Source organism: Camelus bactrianus, chromosome X (genome assembly GCF_048773025.1).
Source record: "Camelus bactrianus isolate YW-2024 breed Bactrian camel chromosome X, ASM4877302v1, whole genome shotgun sequence".
NCBI lineage: Eukaryota > Metazoa > Chordata > Mammalia > Artiodactyla > Camelidae > Camelus > Camelus bactrianus.
The window spans coordinates 89032103-89042660 of record NC_133575.1 but is presented as its reverse complement, the minus strand read 5'-3'; the positions used below and the strand labels follow the sequence as shown (position 1 = coordinate 89042660).

Sequence of the window (10558 nt, the reverse complement as noted above, 5' to 3'; positions counted from 1 at the left end):
GGGACAACAAAATTCAGTGAGTCACAGCTGAGATCGCCTTAAATGGAGCAGAAACCACTAACGCCATAAATTGGTAGCTGTGTCTAATGGTAACTTTGACAAAGTGCTGGAGCCTGAGTGTGGGCGAATGTGAAAGTAAGACTCTCCTAGGGGCCACAGTCTTAGGGATGTCCCTACACTTTTCATGAGCTTACTCCAGGAACCCTGCTAAGTTCTCACTGTGAAAAGATAAGAAAAAATCTCATGTACTTGCAGAGGGAAGGGAAAAGTAACCGTTTTGAAACATTCCCAGGGTGTTCTCCATAAGAAAGGCCTACTCTTCAGGGAAGAGACTTAACCAGGTCCCTAGGAAAATGGCATTCTTCTCACTCTAGCCTCTTCTAGTATTCACGTCTTACCCAAAGGGTACCTGAGGGAAAACAAAAGGAAGCTATATAAGAAAAAGAAAAGAAAACTTGTGAAGGCAACAGGCCAAAGGATAGGCCATGTAAATGAGATTTAAATGGAAGCTTATATAGGGCTCCTCTACCTCCACAGCTTGACCCCACAGCACCAGTACAAGAACAATAGATTACAGCTAAAAAGACCTGTAAGACATAAGACTTTTATTTTAGGTGGAATACTTAGAGGATTCCAAAGTTAAGAGGGGAGACAAAAATAAGGACACTAGAAGAATTTGGAGTCTTTGGTAACTACAACTAGAGTAAATATTTTTTAAAGACTGACTCCTAGCTAGATTAACATAAATTCTCACACTAGTGGCCTACGTACCTCAGTTCTTATTATCCAATACAATATGTCTAACCTTCAAAATAATATTACATGACATGTGAAAAGGCAGGAGCAGTTTGAAGAAACAAAGTATCAGAATCAGACTCAGATATGGCAGGAATTTGGAATTATTTAAAATAACTACGATTAAGGCAGGGAGACAGGAACTCTAAGAATTTAAAAGAAAGCCTAGAAATCAAAAACATTGTAACAAAAATGAAGAATGCCTCTGACTGTCTCTTAAGTAGATTGGAAAGTGAGAAAAGAATCTGTGAGCTTAAATGTAAATCAATAAAAACTTCCCAAACTGAAATGTGAAGAGAAAGATAATGAAAAATATCATGCAGAATATGAAAGAACTTCAGGACAATATCAAAAGGAAATTATCAAAAGGACAATATCAAATATATGCACATATAGAACACCAGAAGGAGACAGGCTTAGAACTTTCCAAAATTGATAACAGAAACCAAACCACAGACCCAGAAAGTTCAGAGAACATTAAGCAGAATAAATACCAAAAGTATAATCATATCAGAATAAAACTGCAAAAACATAGGAAAAAATCTTAAAAGAAGCCAAATTGTGGTGGGGGGGCACCTTCCTCATAGGAAAAAGGATAAGAATTACAGCAGGTTTCTTATCAGAGATCATGAGAGCAAGAAGAGAGTGGAGTAGAATATTTAAAGTGTTGATAACCCCTCCTCCCCAACAAACTGTAATTCAATATCCAATGAAATGATCCTTCAAAAGTGAGGGAGTACCACTATACATCTGTTAGAATGCAAAAAGTCAAAACACTGACCACATCAAATACTGGCAAGGATGTGGAGCAACAGGAACTCTCATTCATTGCTAATGAGAGTGCAAGATGGTACGGACACTTCTGGGAGACAGTTTGACAGTTTCTTACTGAACTAATAAGCATTACCATACAATGCAGCACTCACACTCCTTGACATGTACCCACACGAGCTGAAAGCTTATGTCCACACAAAAATGGCAAATGAGTGTTGATAGCAGCTTTATTTGTAATTACCAAAATGTGGAAGCAACAAGACATCCTTCAGTGTGTACATGGATAAATATGCTGTGGTACATCCAGACAATGGGATGTTATCCAGCACAAAAAAATTTAGCTATCAAGCCATGAAAAGACACAGAGGAAGCTTAAATTCACATTACTAAGTGAAAGAAACCAAACTGAAATGGCTACATACAGTATGATTCCAATTATATGTCATTTTGGAGAAGGTACAACTATGGAGACAGTAAAAAATAGGTGGTCTCCAGAGGTTAGAGGGAAAGAGGATAAACAGGCAAAGCACAGAGAATTTTTAGGGCAGTGAAACTATTCTGTATAATATTATAATGGAGGATACACGTCATTATATATTTGTCAAAATTCACAGAATATACAACATCAAGAGTGAATGCTAATGTAAATTATGGATTTTATATGATCATGTTTATAAATGTAGGTTCATTAATTATAATAAATATACTAGTCTAGTGCAGGATGTTGAAAATGGGGGTAGTTGTGTGTGTGTAAGGATATATGGAAACTCTCTATACTTTCTGCTCAATTTTGCTGTGAATCTAACACTGTTTTAAAAAATAAGGTCTATTTTAAAAAGTGAAAGAGAACTAACAACTTTCCTCAGACAACAACTTCTGAGGAAGTCCATCACTGGCAGATCTACCTTGCAAGAAATGTTAAAAGATTTTCTTTAGGCAGGAAGAAATGATATTTGTCAGAAATAATGGAACTCTATTTTAAAAAAAAGGAAAAACATTCGAGAAGTAATAAATAAAGGTAAAATAAAATATTTCATTTTTCTCACCCTTAAATGCTCTAATATGTAACTATTTAAAGTAACAATGTATTGAGTGATTTTAGCAAATGGATAAGTGAAATGAACAGCAGCAAAGAAACATGGGATAGGAGGAAAGAATTGGTAAATCTCTACTATAAGTTATCTGCACTACATTTCAAGTGAAACAGTGTTATTAAAGGAGGACTTAGACTAGTTTAAAATGTGTATTGTAAACTAGAGTAATAACAAAAAAATTTTGAACTACAATTAATAACAAATTGGAATCACAAAAAAATTCTAAACATCAGAGAAAGCTGAAGAAGAGGGTGCAAAAGAAAGAAGAAATGTATCAGACAGAAAATTATTAGAGACATGGTAGATATTAATCCTGCTAGATCAATAATCACATTAAATGCCAATGATCTAAATATATTAATTAAAAGACAGATTATCAGAGTGGATTAAAAAAAACAAGACCCAACACATTGTCTACTAGAAATCCACTTTAAATATAAAAACATAGATGGGTTAAAAGTAAAAAAAAAAAAAAAAAGAAAGAGAAAAAATACAGCATAATAACACCAATGAAAAGAAAGCTGCAGTTGCTGTGTTAATTTCAGACAAATTAGAACTTTAGAACAAGGAAAATTATCAGGGAAAGATATGGGTATTACATAACTATAAAATGATCACTTCTCTAAGAAGATACAACAATCTTTAATACACATGCAGCTAACAACAGAGCATCAAAATACATTAGGCTAAAACTGCTAGGAGAAATAGAAAAATTCACTGTTATAGTTGGAAACTTCAATACACTTCTCTCAGTATCGACAGATCAAGTAGGCAGAAAATCAATAAGAATATAGTTTACTGAAAAGGGCTATAAATGAACATGATCTGATTGCCATTTATAGAATATTCTATCCAGTGCCAACAGAATACTATTATTCTCAAGCTTGCTGGAACATTCACCAAGACAGACCACAGTATGGGCTATAAAACACCTCAGTGAATGCAAAGAAACATAAATCATACAAAAGATGTTATCTGCAAGGGAATTATACTAGAAATCAGTAACAGAAAAAGCTGGACAATTCCCAAAATTTGGAGATTAAATAACACATACATAACACATGGGTCAAATAAAATGTATCAGGATGAAATTAATCATATTTTGAACTAAATAAAAAATGAAAACGAAATTTATCAAAATTTTTGGGATGCAGAGTATGCAAAATTTAGAGGGACCTTTAGAGTGTAAATGAATATAACATAAAAAATATCTAAAATCAATAATCTGAGTTTCCATCTCAGGAAACTAGAAAAAAGAACAATTTAGGCCTAAAGCAACAAGAAGAAAAGAAATAATAAAAATTAGAGAAGAAATCAGTGAAAGTGAAAACAGGAAATCAATAGAGGAAAAATATCAACAAAACCGAAAGTTGGTTCTTTGAGAAAACAAATTTTAAAATTAATAAATCTCTAGTTAAGCTACCAGAGGAAAAAAGAGAAGGCACACATTACTAATGTTAAAACCAAAAAAAGGGATCATCACTACTGATCCCACAGACATAAAAAGAGTAACAAAGGCATAGTATGAATCACTCTATATCTACAAATTGGATAATTTAGATGAAATGTCTTTCAATTCCTTGGAAGACACAAACTGAAAACTCACACAAGGAGAAGTACATAATCTGAATACACTTATATGTATTCATGAAATTGAATCAATACTTCATAACCTTTCAAAAATAAACCATTATCCCTAGATATTTTCACTGGTAAATTCTACCAACATTTAAAGAAAAGATAATATTCATTCTCCACAATATTTTCCAGAAAATAGAAGCAGAGAGAACATTTCCTAACTCATCTTATGAAGTCAGAATAACCCTAATAACAAAACCAGATAGACACTGAAAGAAAAACTATTCACCAATATAGCTTACTAACATACATACAAAAATACTCACCAAAAAAGTAGCAAATCAAATCCAACAATATATAAAAAGAATTATACACTATAACCAGGTGACATTTAATCTAGGTATGCAGGGCTAGTTCAACATTTGAAAAATCAATGTAATCCAGTACATCAACAGACTGAAAAAAAAATGTGATCAAAAACAAAGGCTCTAGAATAGGATCAGTACAATAAAAAGTATTGATTATAGACATAATTTCAAGCCCTTTGGAAGGATTTCTGCCCCTTTGAAGAATAAAGGTTAAGTGACTTAAAAAAAAAAAAAGAACATTCTGCAAGAGCTAGTAAATGTCTACTAAAGTGCCTTGTGACCCATCCTACAAAATGATGTATGAGTTCATACTTAGAAAAAGATCAAGAGCCATCTCTGCCTTCACCTAAATTGAATCCAGCATATAAAAAGATTCACACACCTTTAGCTCCATGAATTATTCTAGCCTCTCAAAACTGAGACATGGTCCTTCTACATCTGAAGGCCTTCTTGGAGAAATTTGTGGGTAGTGATGCTTCTCTATGCAAATGGTAGCAGAAGAGATTATATAAGAAACACAATTCAGGTCATTATCATCAATCATTCTCTCAGAGAACACCAAGTAACACACAGATAATTAGATTGATGTACAAAGATATTATAGTTAGACTGATGTTAGTTGTAGAGCTTGAATATTAAGCAAGCCTAGGAATTCAAACCTTATTCTGAAAGCACTTTCAAAATCATAATTAGATTTATTCACCTTTTATAGTCAGCATTTTTCATAACTTTATAGAAATTCAGAAATCCAAGAGTAAACATTATATTTTACTTTTAAAATCTCTAATCTGTACAAGTTAACTGAAGTTTGAGATTTATTTTGTAAAAGAAAATATATAGAAAAATGTGAATTTATGTTTGTTATTCTGGATATTGGAGGGAGGTGATGTGAAGACAGATATTAAGGGAAGATGGTTTTGATCATTTAAAGAAGCTAAGTCAGTCGGCTGGATTAGAAACCTATGTTTAGAATTGCCCATAACTGGTTAATAATTATAATTCAGACCATTGGTTCTTAAATTTTATTGTATATAAGCATTAGTGTTTTGGGGGAAAAAAGTAGATATCACCCCTTGGGTGACCATGAATAAACAATTATAACATGCACCCCAAGTGACTCTAAGAAATGGGCCTATCCTAGGTTTTAGTCTCCAAAATGAATCCTCAGAGAAGGATTCGCTTATCAAGAAGGTGCTCCCAGGAAAAACAAGAGAAGGGGAAAACAGTAAAGAGAAAGGAACAAAGTCAAGTGGGAGTGATATTTCAGGCAGTCCCAGACTGTCTGATCCTATGGAGAGCTCTGGAGTATAAATTATACCTCAGAATCTGCCCCAGTTTCAATCAAGAGAGCTAGGTTTTTATACCTTGCCCCACTGTCAATCACAGGCTTAAGGGAAACCCAAGGGAAAAGTTAACTCACAGGTACTTCCAGCTCTGCATGCATATGTCTTAGCGTGTGGATCCAGTAACCTGTCTCCCAAAGATTTTTACATTCAGATTCTTATAAACAAACCCACATTTAAGATGGGGAAAGGGAGAGTTTCAAGATCATCTAGATAGAGCACCATTGTGCCTCCTACAGGGTCCTTGAAGTTATTTTAAGAGCCTTTTGGCTATCCCAACACTAAATATTTCCAGCCACCTACTTCCCTGTAGTTCAGAATTCCATAATTACGATTTATCTTCTCTCTCTCTTCTTTCTCCTCATGACCCACAAAATCTATTAACTTCTAAAGCAAAGTATTAATTATTTCTTACTGTCTTTTTCTAAACATGGTTTCAGGACCTTATCTTTGTAACGACATAAATAGTTTAGCTTCTCTGCTCCTCCCCATTCAACAGGCAGTCACATCTTCTTGTGCAATGCCAGCCACGTACTTAAGACATGATGGTAAAGGCCAGAGTAGGTGGAGTTGTCTGTACTGGGCGCCTGGTCCCAGGGCTGCTTTTAACTATGACAAAGTGGATACTGCCATCAATGACTCCTTCATTGATCTCAACTACATGGTTTACATGTTGCTGTGTGAACCCATGGCAAGTTCAACAGAACGGTCCATTGTGAGAAATGGAAGCCTGTCATCAGTGGGAAGCCCATCTCCATTTTCCAGGAGCAAGATCCTGCCAACATCAAAAGGGGTGATGCTAGTGCTGAATGTGTTGTGGTGTCCTGGTGTCCTCATTACTTTGGAGAAGGCTGGAGCTCACATGAAGGATAGAGCCAAAAGGCTCACCACCTCTGTCCCTTTGTCTCCATGTTTGTTATGGGTGCAAACCATAAGAAGTATGACAACTCCCTCAAGATGGTCAACAATGCCTCCTGCACCATCACCTGCTTGGCCTCTCTGGCCAATGTCATCATGGAGGGACTCAACCACAGTCCATGCCATGACTGCCACCCAGAAGACCACGGATGGGCCCTGTAGGAAACTGTTGTGATGGATAAGGGACTGCCCAGAACATCATCTCTGCTTCTACTGGCACTGCCAAGGCTTTGGAGCAAGTTCAATTCTGAGTTAAATGGGAAGCTCGCTGGTATGGCCATACATGTCCCGAACCCCAGTGTTTTTGATGTAGATCTGATCTGCTGCCTGGAGAAAGCTGCTAAATATGACGGCATCAAGAAGAGGTGAAGCAGGCATTAGAAGGCCCCCTAAGCAGCAATCCCAGAGCACACTGAGGACCAAGTTGTCTCCTGTGATTTTAGCAGTGACACCCACTCTTCCTCCTTTGATGCTGGGGCTGGCATTGTCCTCAACAACCATTCTGTCAGCTCATTTCCTGGTATGACAATGAATTTGGCTACAACAACAGTGTTGTGGGTCTTCTGGTCCACATAGCCTCTGAGGAGTAAGAGCACCCTGGACCTCCAGCCCCAGTGAGAGCATGGGAGACACTCTCAGCTGCTAGGGAGACCTTGCCCCAACTTGATTCCCCAACATACTGAGAATACCCAAATTTTTCCATTCCAGACCCCCTAAAGTAGGGGAGGGACTTAGTGAGCCTTGCCTTGTCATGTACCAACAATAGAGTACACTATACTCAGCCTAAATAAGTAAATAGTTTCCTTTTTCAACCAAAGATGGTTTCTTTCATGAGAGAAATTCTGTTACCAATTGTTCAAGTGGTATCTTTTCACTCTGCTATGCACATTTTGTTTTGTTTATTTTTCATGATAACCCAGTGGAACTATGCGTATTACCTCCATTTTATAGATTAGGAAACTAATGCTGAGTAAAGTTACTTGAAGTTATTAGAAAATTACAGATCCAAGAATAGAATCAAGATCTGATTCCAAAGACCTGTGCTTTTATGATGTATGTGCGTGTTGTATTTTTATTTACATATCCTACCCTGCTTAATTAGATTTCAAAGCCTGAATCTACAAAAGAAGAAGTCATTTTATCTAGAATAACAATGATATATAGAATTGGAGTCAATAACCATCAGAATGTTTTCCATCGCTGGAATTTGGTGAAACATTCCGGTTTTGTTTGCTTGTTTTGGTTTGAGTTTCTGTTCCTACATATTACTACTCAGAGGGAGAGAGAAATCACTTGATAAGTATGCTCACAGAATTCTAATCTGTGACTTCCAGTTGAAGAGGGGTTATTAACAACTTCAAGATGTTCTCTAATATACTCTACAAAACAATTAGTTACCAGTAAATTTGAGTATCATCCTTCAGACGCTGTATAAAGATGTGATTCTTTGAATAAAGTTTCCACATTAAAATCATCCAGAGATTTAGAAATAAGAACCAGTTGCCGCTCTAAATGTGATTGGATGGCTGAGAAAATTGTGATTGCCAATACTGATGTTCACGGTACAGAGAGAAACTTTATAAAGTTTTACCTTAATACAATGGATAAAGAGAAAACATTCATTCATGGCAAATGCCTATATTTAGCACTGGTGCCTCTCCTGGCTTTCATAGACATTCAGTAAATGTTTGCTACACTGAGCCAAATCTAGGAAGAAAAATATTTCTAATATATATGTTCACATTACCAAGATTTTGACCAAAAAAACCCCACTTTTACATGTAGAGGAGAAAGACCTAATTTTTTTAAGTTAATAAAAATAAAGAAAAATTTGAATTTAATATTTTTTAATTGAAGCACACTTAAGGCAGACATCAAGTATTATCAAGGTTGGGGGTATGAAGAATTAAGCCATGCCATCTAAAAACATGAAAAAATTATAATTAGGCTAGTTTCATGTGTCTTGCAAAGTTCAGAATTGAATATACGAAACTGAGTGCCACTAGTCACAAATGGAAGGAGGTGGGCTTCTCTTTAACAGAAAATTAAATCCAGTGTACCATTGTTCAAATTAAGATATAGATGGTTAACTCCTGGAAATTTTGTTAACATCCTGGTCTGGCTCAATACTATCTGAAATCCTAGAGGGTTTACCTAAGCAATGATTTCTACACATTAGAATATTAATATCAGAAATTCAGTAATAATCAGAATACAAATGAATTTTAATCTTATTTTCTAGTGATCACTGGCCCTTATCCCATCATCAAATAGCTATTACATTTTCTGTATTTCTATTACCCGCAATAAAGTATCACTACTGTTCTCTTCATATTCTGGATGGATGTGTGATGTTGATGAAAAACATCTGAACCCTCTACTTCTCTAAGAGAATCTGAGCACTTTTTTCCCCAATTTTCTTCAGATACAAGGAATAATAGGCTTAAACTAAGTCTTTTTTTTTTTTTTTTTTTTTTTTGAGAAGCAAGGGAAGATGTAATCACTGGGGCAAAAGTAATTTTGGATCAGGGACTAAAGAGCATAACAAAAAGCCAGTGAATATCTCTGGAAAGAGAAAGAATTGTAAGGTCTTCAAGCAGCTGGAATTAGAGTTGAAGCAGAGAAGGGTAAATGTAGCCTAGAGGAGGCCAAGATAACAATGGCCTTTTTGTTTGGTATCTGGCTACAGAAATCATTTAGTCCACTTTAAATACATTGTACATTGAAAATACAAGAAATGAGAGGTACAGGTTGTAATCAGTTTAAGTATTCCTTACTGAAGGACATGACCATTTGGGGGGAAATTTATACAACTGAAATTTTCAGCACACTTGATTTTAATAGGTGTCACTGAGTGAATTTCAAAATAAGTATGCTGGTATTTCCAAGTATCCATTTCTATGGTCATATTTATGCCAGTTTTAAGAGGCTCTATTGATTTTTTCCTCCATTTTTTTAAACTTTTGAATAATAAATCTTAGCATGTGTGAAAATGCTCAGTATTAGCAGAAAATTGTTTTAGATGTTTTTGAAAGATGTACAAATCATTATTTTGTAGAAGTCTGTTAAGAATTTAGTGTCTTAAGTGGAGATTTATTTAAAGACAAATTCTAACAGCAGTAGGATACCAAGTACATGGTAGTGGAGGTAGTCCACCCCAGGTGCAGGCACAGGGGGAGTGCACTGTTTTCAGAGAATTGAAAAACAATGATAAAATTCCTGAAAGTTGTTGTTCCTCTTTTTGCTGTTTTTAATATCGCCATGCACCAGCAAGTCTAAATGTCACTGATAAAATCTTTCTCCTTACTGGGGCAGAGACTGCTCCACTGCTCCTCCTTCCATTGGTATCCCATTCTCTAACAGTAAATGCTAAATATATGTACAGACCTGCGAATACTATTTATCCGTGTGTAGTCATTCACTCATTGTGTGTGTTGATATGGTTGCCGGGGTAGTGCAGAGTTCCCTTCAAATATATGTATTAAGAAATCTCTATTAAATAGGAAAGAAAAATAGAGAAAGAGGTAGAGATAGATATTACTTAAGTTTTCAAAATTTATTCTGTTGATGTAAAGGTCGTATCCAATAAGGTATACACAACTTTAGTAAAGAGTTAAATTTTTAATAAGTTTTTAAATATATATATATAAAGCTGTTTATATATGTAACTTTTCATCTAGATCAACAT

The 10558-nt window shown here is 35.3% G+C and overlaps 1 pseudogene; it reads left to right on the top strand.

Annotated features, from left to right (window-relative positions):
- The first annotated feature begins 6497 nt into the window (after positions 1-6497).
- LOC105079101 (glyceraldehyde-3-phosphate dehydrogenase pseudogene) lies at positions 6498-7460 on the top strand (annotated as a pseudogene).
- Positions 7461-10558: the final 3098 nt, after the last annotated feature.